The sequence below is a fragment of the Arvicanthis niloticus genome, chromosome 3 (assembly GCF_011762505.2).
Source record: "Arvicanthis niloticus isolate mArvNil1 chromosome 3, mArvNil1.pat.X, whole genome shotgun sequence".
Classification (NCBI taxonomy): domain Eukaryota; kingdom Metazoa; phylum Chordata; class Mammalia; order Rodentia; family Muridae; genus Arvicanthis; species Arvicanthis niloticus.
In genome coordinates, this window is record NC_047660.1 from 94,823,745 (window position 1) to 94,838,726 (window position 14,982).

At 39.2% G+C, this 14,982-nt stretch overlaps 1 protein-coding gene across 6 annotated transcripts in view; it reads right to left on the reverse strand.

Moving 5' to 3' along the window:
* Nucleotides 1-14,982, reverse strand: part of Fhit (fragile histidine triad diadenosine triphosphatase) — a 1,459,653-nt gene that overhangs the window by 267,501 nt on the left and 1,177,170 nt on the right. The gene's annotated exons all lie outside the window — the stretch shown is intronic.

The following is a 14,982-nucleotide window of genomic DNA, read 5'->3' on the forward strand; positions in this document are numbered from 1 at the left end:
TTGTGTTGCTGTTTCCCTGAAGTGTAATGAATGATGATCAGATTCATTCCTAAAACTCTAGCCACTGGTGTAGTTGTGGGTGTGTCTATCATCAGAGGGCAGCCTGGGCCAGAGCTGCTGGTGAATTTCCATTGTCGATAACTAGGCAAACAGAATGATGGAGAGCTTCACTCTAAGCTTCCATGCTTAAGGAGCCAGGCTTCCAGTTAGATATTCAGAAAATATACATACGACTATGAACATGCTACTAGAAGTTTCACCAAACAGACATTGCCTCATAATCCAGTAAAGAGGAGAGGCTCGACTAAGGTAGAGACAATAGTTCTGTACCAGCTCTGCCGAAAAGGACTTTATTAAGCTTGAGCTGAGAAGGGAGGCCCTCCTATTCTTTAGAGAGACTCATTTACTAGATGGTGAAAAATGAATGCTCTGGGTAATTTCATTTCCAATTGATTTATTTCTGAGTGGGGGGAAATTGACACTTGGTGAAAAAAGTAAAGTACAAGTCTAAGGAAGAGCCAGCTAGTCTCAGGATAATCCAATTATCTGAACACAGACAATAAGAACACAGAAGGAAACAGGTCAAAGGTCAAGTTATACTGTTATTCTTCACAATGAATAACTTCCTGTCCCCCTCCCCGAAGATGCTCCTAAAACCATAAACTGACCCATATTTTCTGTTCATTTCTGACACCGGAAGCTAATCAAAGTTCACTTTTTAGAAATCCAATAGTTATTCTCATTTAGATTACCCAGCAAATTAAATCATAAATTTCTCTCTCCTAGCTCTCTTTTGTCTCATTCCTAAAATACAACTTTCCTCCCTCTGGCACTTTATTTAACTCTCCGAGGCCAGCCTCCAGAGAAAATTATGGATTTGATAATTTGCTAATGTGACCACGGTAATTGTTTTGAGTCATATTTATGATTTTATTGTATCTCGCAACAATCCATAATAATCCACTGATGTCCCTGACTCTGGGGTTTTCTCAGCATCGACAAATGGCAGAGAAAATTCATTTTTAATGTACTCATTTAGGGCTGCTTCCCAGAGAGGGAGAGGCCTGCATATATTAATAAAGGCCAAGAAATAAATGGCATAAGCTGTCCATACTTTACCCTGAAGAGTTAGCTGGAGGAGAAGATTTAATGCCCAAAACAAAGAAGAGAATAGACTAACAGGGTCCATTTTGTGCAGCTGAACCATCATTAAAGTTAATGGAATTACCGTGTGGTCATGCACCAGAGGGAACCCATTGCAAGTTAAGTTCTTCTAGGGCCATTGATTTGCAGACTTCCGCTCAAAGATCCCCCTTGGCATCTGATGAGCACTACAGAGATGTACAAGCACTTTAGAAATTGTTTACGCAAACTGCCAGTTAAGCATATTAAGAACTTACAATAATTGAATATTTTAGAGCAGATGGTCTAGTTGAGCATTTTGTCTCTTGAAATAAGAGAAGTAAGAAGAGTCAACTCTGTCTAGCTTTAAGAGAAGAGAACTTGGTGGAACACCTAAATGAAAATTCTTACAGATAGGGCAGGCTTCAGGACTGGTTAAGGACCCAATAATGTCACCAAGGCTGGAGATTTAGTCTATTTCTGCCATTCCACATTAACATCAGCAGGTTGCCCCACCACTGTAGGATGACTGCTAGCTGCTGACAGAATCAGCTCTTTTTTTGACAGTCATGAGGAAACCATCCACTCCTATACCTAATGCCTAGAAGTCTCTGTGATGACCAGAAGATGGTCCCTCAAACCTGGTAAGCCAATAAACTATGTGTACAAATTTAGACAGCTAATCCTTTTATAAATAACATTTGATTCCATCACAGCCAGGAGCCAGGTCCAGTTGTGAAATTTTATTTTCATATATTCTGTGATGGCTTTTGTGTTACGTAAGCAAAACTGTATTTTTGTGACAGACTGCATCTGGCACTCAGAGTCTAAAAAGTTTACTGTCTGGTCTTTAACAAAAGAACTTTGCCAACTCTTGGATTATACAAAATGAAAAGTGCACCTGGAACTTAAAAAAAAATTCAAACAATTTTAACTCCTTATATGCTAAACATTGAATATGCATAGGGAAAACTGTTTGTGATAACCATCAAGGCCATAATGAACATAGGACACTAATTATTTAAAGTCTAGCACAATGTACTTAGACACTTAAGTATGAGTCTAGATAAGATGTTCTACAGTACTACAGTACATACCTCGAAAATATCTTTTGTCTTTATAATATCTGAACCATCAAATGCACTTTGAAGAGAATTAAAACTCCTTTCTAACAATGCACAAGGCCTTCCTGAGTTCTCCCCTTGCCATCTTCAAACTGACCTCCATGAGCTTCCCAATTTCTTGCCACCTTGTCTTCATCTTCTAAAATGTGGTAACTTCAGTCCCACTACTATTTTCTTAGTCCAGAATGTTCTTCCACATCCAGGTTTGGGTTCTGTCATTCTCTAGTCTACAGTTCTCTAGTACAAGTCCTTTCTTTAAAAGGCCCTTTCTGTCTCTGCAAATCGAGCATCCACATGACTCCTACTTTTCTCTCTATGTGTTATTCCATCTCACAATTTCTTGTTACATCTGCAATGATTTGTTTGTTCACTTGGTTGTTGAAGAAATATATGTAAAGCTAAGAGGATATCTTGGCTGACCTTCCTTGCACTCTAGACCAGAGCCTAGCAATGACTGATATATATATATATATATATATATATATATATATATATATATATATATATATATATATCAGGTTCTCCATAGACACTCACTGGGAAAAGAACTCACTGTGAACTACAAAACTTCTACAGCTTCTCAGCATTCTAATATTAGGCCATTTATTTCCGATGCTGAGCCTAGAGTGTAAATGCCAAGGAGGCAGAGATGAGAGGCAGGATGCTTCTTTCCCTTAGAGGCAGGAATGGGGTACATTGGGTGGTGAGGCAATTTTCAGTATCAATTCCAAACGAGAGCTGTGCAGAACTGGAAACAGTTCCCTCACGGTACCCTGGATTACAAAATATTTAGGACAAAAGACAGACTTCAATGCTCTCTCTCTCTCTCTCTCTCTCTCTCTCTCTCTCCCTCCCGCCCGCCCATTTTTTATCTGTCTCTCTCTGTCTCTGTTTCTGTCTGTCTGTCTGTCTGTCTGTCTGTCTGTCTGTGTATCTGTGCACATGCGTGAGTGCACACACATGCATTAGTTGGAAGAGGGAGATTGCACAGTAACAGAAAATATCTGATTTCCAAGGTCACTAGGCCTCCCAGAATTCTCTGAAGGCCTATGCTTTCAGTCTCTTCCTTAAGAGTAAGATTCATTTATGACTATTTGATGGTGAATCTGAGTGTAGAATCACATTTATGCTTTTCATGACTGAACAGTAACATCAAAATTGTACTGCTAGAACATGATCACATTTGGGAATTCATACCATTTACAACCAAGAGATGATTTGAACCACAAATAAAAGCCCCTCTTGGGTCATTTTTCAGGGCAGTAGTATAGGGAGCATAAGAAGCCATTTCTTCTTCAGGGAACAAGAGTGAGAGATCTGAATGTGAACATTAGGATAAATGGATTTTATTACGACAAAAAAGAGTATCTGGAGGTTCACTTTGTTCACTCAATGTTTATTTTCCTTAGCCACTTAAGGCAAAGTCAACTTCTTAAACAACTCCATGTTTGCCTTTTCTATAACATCAGGAAGGAGAAAGGCCTATTGAAGGGAAATACATCAGAGCAAAGAAATGGCAACTTCCACATTGGGAACCAAGCACATTATTTCTATATTGATGGAACATAAGATTTCAAATCACTGTTTGTCCTTTTCCTCTGAAGTTGGAATATTATATTGGCATAAGGTTTCAAAATCACCCTTTTCCAGCACTGACATGACTCACAAGGAGGTAGGATGTGGATATTTCACTATATTTGGTACGAGGCCCATCACAGTTTCATCAAATTCATGTGCTTTCAGTCATTAGGGAGGACAATCCTTGATTTCTACATGTCAGTGGTTCGGCAGGTTGCCAGGGCTATAATTCATTATACCTGTCCCCTCTTGCACCAGGCTCAGCCCTCCAATCCTTAACTTTCCAGCAGCTTTTCTGAGTCTTGAGAATTACTTTATTAATGGTTCTGGTATAAAGGGCAAAGAGGAACCCCTGGAAGGAACTGAATAATTCAAGATGAATATGGGGCTCAGAGTCAAGTTGGGACATTTAGGTCAGATTCAAAAGTGTACTTATATAAATAAACAAGAGAGCAGATTATAAATCTGGGCAACATCTAGCTGGGGTATTGCGGCCATGGTCCCTGTTATCAGAGATTTGGATTCAGGAGTATGAAGAGCACTTACATGCTGTAGACAATAAAGCAAACGCAATCAATTGTAATCCACATAGCTTGGTGAAATAGGCTTCTGATGGGGCCCATGTGAAACAAAAATGACTAAGATGACTATATATTTTCCTTTTATATTTAATAAACCATAAAATATGAATAGTTTAAAATTGGAGTATTACGATCAGCAACTGGAGATACGTTACTGATTTGGAAATGAACTGCTACAGATTTAGGTCACCTGAAGAGCCCTCACCTCCCTCCATGAGTCCCATCTACTGCCTCTACCCAGAGGCAATTTCTAAGCAATATATAGTTTTAAAACTTAGAGAGGTAGCTCAAGGCAATCTGGTCTTCTATTTTATTATTTTTAGCTATTAATAACTCTTGAGATAAAAATCTCATAACATCTGGACTTATTTCAGCTGAGTGCCCGGTTTCTACCACAGCACACAGTATTTGCTGGGCTCTCACTGAGCACCGTGCATTCATAGAAGATTCATGGTAACAAAGAATTTGTCTACTGAGACTAACCTGGCCTCTTGCATTTAAAAAAAATTATTGAACATTTTTCACATGAGCTGGTCCCACAGTTCTGCCCAACCCATTATTAGATACGACAAGCTTAAAGATCTGATGTTTGAAAGTGCTTATTACATGGGCTTAGATAATTTATAATAAAATTACCTAGGCTTGAAATATAAGAAGGTGAGAACCAATGCTTTAATGGCCATTGTTATTTCGTACATGTGTGTGAATGTTTGAGTATTCCTGTGTGTGCAGGTATATGTACATGCAAGTGTACATTTGCATGAGGCTACAGAAAAGTCTCCGAGTCTGGTGGTAGAGGTTGTCAAGTATGATTCACTTTTATTTCTTGTGACAGGGTCTCTCAGCCCAGAGACCTCACATAGCCTGAGCTTGCTGGCCCATGAGTCCCAGAGAGATTGCCTGTCCCTGCATCTCAACCACATGGATTATAAGCAAGTCTTACCAGGCTTAGATTTTACAATAGAATTTCTTGGGCTCAGACTCATGCTTTTGAGGCAAACACTTTACCAACTTCAAATCCCCTTCAATAATTGTTTTTGGAGCATCAAGTATCTATCCCACAACAAAACTGGCAGCAGTGAGTAACTGGATTTTTACTGTACCAACTGAGGTAAAAGCTGATCCTGAGTAATAATGTTTTACAGATATTTGGGATCTTAGGGTCTACAGAGCATCTCTCTCTGCTCGAGACATTGTTTTTCACGGTGATCATACAGAAATCCCCAATCCAAGCTTCAGAAGAAAGTCTACTGAATACTAAAAAACTGACAGTCAGAACACATCTGTCCTGTTTGCTATATCTGCATTACAGATCTCACAACAAAATTAGAACATTCAATGCCGACTCTGCTGTATGTCACAGCCTCTAATTACTGGTGGAATTTGTTGGGAGCACTAATGAAAAATTAAACACCTAAAACGTATAATTCTACTATATGTGGACATACAGCAATAAAGCGATGTTTTGCTTTGTTAATCTTCACCTGTATAATCGAGTTAACAATGACAGTCCTCGGGGTATTTTTGGGTGGAAGCCAACATTATTCTAAGCCAAGCAAAAGGATATAGCATCAATCTGTGTTGCAGTGAACATAATATTTATACAACCTCTCCCTCTTCTGGAACATCGTTGGCTGTACTGATGGGATGACAAAAATTTTTGAAGAAACATACTACCCACTTGATACAAAGAGGATGTGGGTTTCTCCTCTGGCTTGGGTTTGATTTCCTAATTTTGCTACCTGCTAGGTATGCTTTTATGTAAGTGAATTTACTCTGTAAACCTCAGCTGCTCGTGTGTAAAATATTAATGCCTACCTTTGAGAGCTACAGAGAACACAAGTAGAAATTTAAAAAGCTCATAGCATTTTTTTTGAGACTTCACTATGTGCAAGGCACAGTTAAGAGCTTGGATATGTAGGAGGAGCTAAGGTGGGAGGAGTACTGAGAGGAAGAGAAGGAGTAAGGAGAGGAGGAGAAAAAGGAGAGGAGAAGCTAGGTGATGAAAGAGAGAAAGAGAGGGGGGAGACAGGGAGGCAGATGTTCACATATCTCCATCAGTCAAAGATAGTTGATATATCTAGGTTGAGTAGTGGGTTACACCTCTGATTGAGCATTACCAAACTTATAAAGCCTTTGATTAACATTTTTTTAAAAAATGTATAAGTGCAAAAAAGGAAAAGGGGGCATGGGATAGGGGTTTTCTAAAGGCAGGGGAATGGGGAAAGGGGATGGCATCTGAAGTGTAAATAAAATATCCAATAAAAATGGGGGAAAAAAGAGCTTGGACACATCATTTTCCATTTGGTTCTTACAATATTCCTAGAAGCCATTAAAAGACCAGTGAATCCCTCATTTTAGAAATGTGTAAATGGACACTGAGCTTCAGAAAACTTGACTTATAGAGGGTAGATGCACTTGGCAGGTGAACCATCTGTGCTTGAAACTGGGCAGTCTGGTCCTATAGTCATCTCTTTTAATTGTATCTCAAAAGCCTTGCCTTTCTTTCCAGTCAGGGGAACCCACCCCTGCTCCCATCCTTTCCAGATTACTCGCCAAATGTAAGACATAGAAACTACAATTTTAAAAAGTTACTGCATGAAAAATATCACAGATTTTGGTTAAGTTTTTTCTTTGTTCTGACTCAACAGGCATGAAAATACAAGTTAGCCAAACTGGAAATGGAGAAGTTTTAATTTCTTCCCCTTCTCTGGGAAATGAAGTCTACCTAGAAAGAGGACGAGGGACATCCATTCTAGACCACTACTCTGTGGGTGAGAAGGTTGGATGGAAACATTTGGGTAAGGTCTGAGTGGTAGAAGAGGGTGCTAAATCTCAGATGATATACTGCAGGAAAAGAAAGGATCTTCTCATCAGCACAGCAATGTTCCAGAAGATGGACAAATATTATGTTCTCTGCAACACAGATTGGTTCTATATCCTTGTGCTTGACTATGAATACCGAGGACTCTCATTGCTAACTAGATCCTGCAGCCTTCTTTGATCTCCACTTCTTCCTTTGTATTTAAGTTCCACCTCTATTCTTCAGACAGACCCTGTACTTGCTACTGCTTGAGGCTTTCTCTACAGCTCTTCTTAGCAAGAGAAAAAACACACCTGGCCTCTTACACTTCCCTTTTCTCTCATTCTTGCCTTTTCTTTGCCAACCTTTTAATTCTCTGCCTTAGACTTCTTGATTGTCAGTCTCAATCACATCCAAAGATTGTTTTCATTGCCATTGCCTTTGTAACAGCCAGGAGGGCACAGATCCTCAAAAGGCTCTTTTTTTTTTCACTGCCCTTTTTGGGGGGTTAGATGGAAGAACAGAAATTGGAAGAGGAAGGTAACAGACACATCTATAAATAAAAACCAATGTGCTGAACTGAAAACAAAAAGAAATGGACACATTTACCCTTTTGATACACATTTAGGAGGAAATTTGAAGGTTTTATAGGAGAGAAAAAGTTCCCTAAGGAGGACATTGGTACCTTCTTTGGCCAGGAGAGCTAGTGACCAAAGGTTTGGGGGAAGCAGCAGGAGATCAACATGCCAAGGAGCCTGGAGCCCCACCACTTCTCAAAGTAGCCAGGCCCAAGAAGTACACTCAAAATGTCTACTGAACATTGCAACTGTCTTTGGTTTATTGAACTCAGTCAAATTAGATTTATTCTAAGAACAGATGCAAATTATAAGGCAATTCTACAAGATAAAAGCTACTGCATCCTGAAGACACTAATTCTTCCGGCAGTAAATACATGCATTAGGTATAAACAGAGACAAGGCAGCGTTCACAGTGACTTTCATCAGAGGATAAAAGACCTGCGGCAGATTGAAGCTCTCTGGAAATTTCATTCCAAATGAAAATAATAAATAACAGACCCAAATCTTTTTCATTACCAAGCTATGGGTTTCTCCACCCTGTGCACATGGCATCTTCCTTTGCAGTAAGACTGGGATGGAGAAGCTGAGTCCAAGGACAGCCGTCCAGGTCTGTTCCCACTAGCCTCTCATAAATTTGATATAGGATGTAAGGTGGCTCAGAATCATTATGGTATCTGCCAAAACAAACTTCTGCATCCACCCCCACTGACTAAATCAGCACAGGGAACAGGGGTTTCTAATGGAAACCCACTTTAGACAAGTTTTCTGGTCACTGTTGATCCATTAACAGGAAATAATCAGACACACCAATATTCAGAGCAGACAATAATTCTAGATAAACAGAGTCATTTTTTCCAGTTAAGAATGCATATGTTAGAATTTTCAAACTGTTTCATGTATGAAGTTTGTGGTGTGTGTGTTTCCAGTATTGTGTCTATGAGCATGAAGAAAGAGAGAGGGGGAGAAGGAGTGAAATGGGTAAAGTCTTGCTTTTCACTTTAAGCCAGCCTTCAACTTGCCTCTCAGCCTCTGCCTCCCAAAGGCTAGAGTTATAGTATATTGCCATACCCAGCTCAAGTGGCATTTACCATGACAAATTTAAACCACTTCCCATGATATATAATCAGACCAAAAGCTTTTCAATAATGTAAGCTACTAGGTAATAATTGTGAGAAAATGCAGTGCATGTTAATAAAGTGGTCTTGGAGCTACAATTTCCATGTCAGGCTCACATTGCTAAGGTCCATCCTTATCCTAGTCTAAAGGTTAAAACATACTACTGAAATTGTTATTAATAAAAAGTCAGTTGTGATGTTCACCTATAATCCCATCATTCAGCAGAAAGATCAGGCAGTTCTCTATGACAGTAGAACTATGTATGCCTTGTCTACATAGTGAGTTCCAAGACAGTTGGGACTGTAAATACATAAGTACTCTCTTAAACAAACAAATATTAAAATTTTTAAAAAGAAGAAAGCAAAAAATATTATATAAAATAATTGTTGAGGTTTGGTCATGTGCTATGTACTGTAATGATAAATACTGGACCCCAAGATCTGGTTGCCCCCAGGGATGAGAGAATAGGCAAGTAGACCCAAGTGCTGCTATGTAATCTTGCTCCCACCCCAAGTTATCCCTGACTGGTGAATAAATATGCTTATAGCCTACAGCCTTACACCTGGGCAAAAGAAATATAGGTTAGATTTTGGGTTCCTGTGCTTGGGGTTGGAGGCAGTAGGCCACAATAAAGAAGAGAGAGAAGACAGAAAGAGGACAAGATGACATGGGGCAGGGATCATGAAAACATGGCCCTGAGGGCTGGCCAGGTGGAGTTAAGAGCTGCCCAGATGGAACGTGGCAAATTGCAACTTGGGTTTATTGATGGGAAAGTAGATTCTAATAGCTTAGAGGGTGGATATCTGCCCAGCTCCAGTAGTATAAAGGCTTATTATAAATATAAAGACTGTATGCCTTTTATCTAGGAACTGAATGATCAAAGGAATCTTGATTTGAGATTAAATAATTAGTACAGCAAATACTACTGGTGTACTGGTGCTGGGAGATGGATCGGTGGGTAAAATTCTTGTTACAGTATGTAAGGTCCTGAGTTTGAATCCTCAGAAGCCATGTAAAAAGATGTGCAGCAGGTACAGCAGTTATCTCACAACACCTACAGAGATGAGAGATGGAGATAGCGAAGTCTCCAGAAGCTCCTTGGCCAGGTAGGTTTTCATATGCAGTTGGAGAGAGAGAGAGAGAGAGAGAGAGAGAGAGAGAGAGAGAGAGAGAGAGAGAGACCCAGACCCTGTCTCAAAGTAGAAGGTAAGAACTCTCACCAATGAGTAGGCTCTGATCCCTATATGTGTACTGTGCCCACTTGGCTTGAGTGTACCTGGATTCACAAACATGAATGTCAACATGTCATACACAAATAGGCCTAGGCAAATGCACACACATAAAAGAAAAATAGGACCATGAGATAGCTTAACCAGTAAAGTGCTTGCTATCCAAGCATTGGGACCTGAGTTCAATGCCTACAATGCACATGTAAAAAAGCTAGATATAATATATCTACTTTCAATCCCAGTATTAAAGTAGCAAGACAAAATGAACACTGAGATTGCTGGCCATGCAGCCTATTATATTTTTTGAGATACACGTCAGTGAGAGACCCTGATTCAATAATACCCATGGTGGAAAGACACTGAAAAATGATGCCCAAAGTTATCTCTAGCATCCATGAATAAACACATATATAGTCTCACACACATACACACACATACATACATATACATGCTCACGTATACAGAGACACACACTTAGATATGCACACTCACACAACATACACTCACATTAATATATACACATAAAACACTCACATAAAAATAAAAATACACTTACATATATACACAGACAACACACATATACACAAATGCATGCACGCACACACACATCCACAGAGACGAGAGAGAGAGAGAGAGAGAGAGAGAGAGAGAGAGAGAGAGAGAAATATAAACAAGTACCAGTGACAACATGTGGTGAGAAAACTGGAATTAAAAGTGGGGTTATTTGGGTTCAAATCCCATCCATGTGTCCAGTACCTAATATATTCCCGATATGTTCATGTCATCTTCTTCTTGTTGGCAAACAATTCAATAGTTTCCATTTGAAAAAAAAATGAGAAAATTGAGGCTCACATTTCAGAGCCTGCTCCAGAGTGGCAAAGCTGGTAAGCTGGTGAGCTCACCTTCACATGGCACTTCTGACAGATGCCAAGTTATATTAACTCTCTGACTTTGTTGACAGCTAAGTATCCTCTATGTGGCTGCAATATGGCCAGATCTACATGACATGTGTACAACCTGATCCAGCAAACAAAACCATGCCACAGGTAATAGGAATTTAAAGATAAGTTTTGATAACATTTCTTTAAAGAACATCTCTTTTTCTGCCAGAGCAATATAGGATGTAATTTATAATATTTCAACAGTTATTAAGAAATATTTCCTACATTAATAGCATAAAATTAAATCTTCAAGTGCAGCATCCACGTACTATAAACATGGAAGAGGATCTGAAAGTATGATCTATAAAGAGATTTTGAGATTACCTATCTGGAACAAATCTCTTGCCTTAATACACCTACAGTATCCTCTACCCAAAGACATTCAAGTAACAGCATCAGGAAAATGATTCCCACTAAGCTTATTAGAAAGCATCCCTTTTGAAGGAATGAATAAGGATTAGGGCTTCTTCTTGGCTGGAATTACACTTGAGATTTGTAGTTAAGAACATAACTTATGGAAAATTCAGTCTGAAGTCCACAATACATGGGGTATATTTCATAGATATTTTAGGGAACCTGGATGTCTGGCTGCACAATGGAAAACACATAGACAACAATGCCTACTTCCTGATGACTTGGATGGAAACTTGGGAGTAGCCGGGCAGTGGTGGTGCACGCCTTTAATCCCAGCACTTGGGGGGAAGAGGCAGGCGGATTTCTAGGTTCGAGGGCAGCCTGGTCTACAGAGTGAGTTCCAGGACAGCCAAGGCTACACAAAGAAACCCTGTCTCAAAAAACAAACAAACAAAAAAAGAAACTTGAGAGTAGATAATTGTCTCTGCACAGAAGGTCATAGTGTCTCCATTAAAACAAAGCTCCACAGATAAACTATGGAGAGTATTTTTTTTTTTCTTTCCTATTGCTGGGTTAGGATGAGGATCACTACAATGGTGGTTCAGATTGACAAGAAAAAACTGTGGCACACTCACTTGATGTATGTTTTATAGGCTGAGGTGAGCTTCAGGTACAATCACCTAAAGAAACAGGACAAAGTATTTTTATAAAAATAAAGGAGGAAGTGAGAGGAGGAAGTGACAGGAAGAGAAAGTATCACTCTGACTTAACAGTAATAAGCCCAGGTGACTCGTTGAGGCCTGCTTGTTCAGCCTTCACTGTATGCCTGCAAAAGGCAGGTCACTTGCTGAGGGAGTGCATTATGCCTCCTTTGGGGCAGGTAGATCAGATCATTCTTTGGTGGCTGACTTCAAAGGAGGACAGTAGACCAGATCTACAGAGGGACCTTCCTCCTCCCACAGTTTCCTCAGTTTCTTTTATCAAAAACTATTCCAGAGCCAAGGGCAACACATTCTAAGTATTATCATTATCAATAAGGACAAAATCCAAATTTATAATATATATAATATATATTATATATTAATATATATATTTATATCTGTAGACAAAAGAAACAACAGGGGGGAAAAAGTACATGTGCCAACAAGCCACTGTTTCAGAGATGATGAATTCCTTGACAGGAATACAGCTAGACAACTGAAGAAGAACCATGAGGTTCACCAGAGCAGCTTGGGTGGGTGTCAGGGAATGGCTGAATAGTGGAGAGGGGAGAAAGAGATTAGTTCTCAAACCTGTATGATATCCACATCACTGCAATAATCATCCCGTGTCCTGTAGTGTTCAACTTTTAAACTCGAGAAGAAAACCAAATAATCAATTATGAAATAAAAGGGCACTTTTTACTTCAATATTTCCTTTTCCTCATTACAAGGGTCTTACTGAGTAAGCCAGGCCAGCCTGTGTGTTGTTAGGCAGAATCTAAAGCCTCAGAAAAAAAAGAATCCCTGAAGTATCATCCTGTTCAAGAAGCTAACTCAGTGGTGTACCCTCATTAACAATAGCAACACTTGCTTCAGGTAAAAAGGCCATTAGTAAGCTTATTCCTATTACCACCTGGCATGAGGTAAAAGTAGATTAGAACCCAGAAAGCAGACATCAGACAGCACTGAGAATTTCATATACAGGCAAAGACAAAAGTGATAGGCCCCATGCTTTCCATGGCAGGCTGACCAACCTCCCTTCGAAATGTGTAACTGTGTGAATTTCAAAACATGAAACCCTCCCAGCCTTGACAAGAACTATCCAAATAGGACAGCTGGATTCTGAAAGTGTTGCTATGTTCCCTGGAGAAGCTGCTAGTGTGGCGTGACTGGATTCCATGCATCCTGCTTACATGAATGCCATCTATGAGCTACGCTGTCACCAGAAAGTAACAAGGCTGAGAAACATAATCATCTGAAAAGAACCAGACCGGGCATATTTCTTAATAATAATGAGGGTTCCCAGATTCTGCCCACAGCATTGTGAATTATTAGATTTTATTAAAATAACATCTGAGAGTCTGTGGTAGTGACTGTTGTTTAGCTGACTCCCAAGTAAAATTTCATGCATGGTGGTGTAAAGATCACAACTTGATAACTGTAGATTATTCATTTATAGAAAGGAGGACTTGGAGTAACAGAACAGTTACAAAAGTTTACTTCTATTCTATTTCTAATGCAGATAAGGTGTGTGTGTGTGTGTGTGTGTGTGTGTTGAATTTTTCTTTATGTATTATGTTCCAAACAGGATGTGAGTTAACCCCACACATGTATACTGGGGAAATGCTCTGACCAGGCTAGAAACCAACAAGAAGATTTTTTAAACATAATATGCTTATTTCTTTTAAAGGGATACAACTGTTTACAGAAATTAGCTTAAGCTTAATAGTAAGGGTTATACAAGGAACATTCAGTAATTCATACCTGGTGCTTCATATTAGAAGTCAATCCCTTACAATCACCATTAAAGCTAACAGAAACTTGACAACTTGTTCAGTTACGTAGGACAATACTGCTATTGAAGTTTGAAACTCTACAGCTGTGGTCTTCAGCCCTGCTGGACTCAATGCTTAATTGGTCCTTAAAATATTAAAAAAAACAAAACAAAACAAAAACCAATCTCCACCTCCAAATACCAAAACTTCTATCAACCACAAGAGACAGCCATTAGCAGTTACTCTCTAGTTCATCCTTCCCCTGGCCCCTAGAAACTTCAAAGTTACTTTTGTTTTCTATTCAAGTCAATTTTTAATGAAAAATAATGTAAATATCCCCTTCCCTCATTCAAATTTTGAAATAAAATCTTTAGAGCACATAATCTACCTGTTCACATAAATTTCGGCTGTTTAGTATGTGTATGGTATCAATTTGTGTGTTCTACTATACAGCTGTGCATCTTCCCATGCTGCTTGTGCTTCTTCCTCCAATACCATCAATGGCTTCAGAAACTGTACCAAAGAGACATCTCCCAATGCATTTTAACTAACTCAGTGCATTTTAAATTTACACTTGAATCCAATCCGGAGTTTTAGAACTCTGGTAGCCAAGCTTGGACACCTTTACATTGCATTTCAAGAATCAGTTTCAAAGCAAAGACATTGATTTTGCATCCTCTTTTAGCATCTGCCTAACATGGTAGCGGACAGAGGAATGCATGAAAGTTGAACATCCCTATCCTTTGTTGAGTTTTACTTATAATGTGTTTGGAGAAATTGGAGCCATTCTTTTGATCATTTGGAATTTGTTAGTCTTCCCTTTGAGACATTCATTCCCTGTGAAAATTCCCAGACATCCTATTTGCAAAGTTTCACTATAGTTATATTAAACACTGGAGCTGGATACAAACTGAGATCAGAAAGGCACCATGTTTACTTGATAGGACTTGGCGTCATGTTACCCTGCCAATCAAGACCAGCCCTGAAACCCAAAAGCTCTATTTCACCATGTATAATGTCAGCAGCACAGTGTAACTTGCTTCTTATTGTTACCACCATGAAGCAGTCTTCTCTATGACC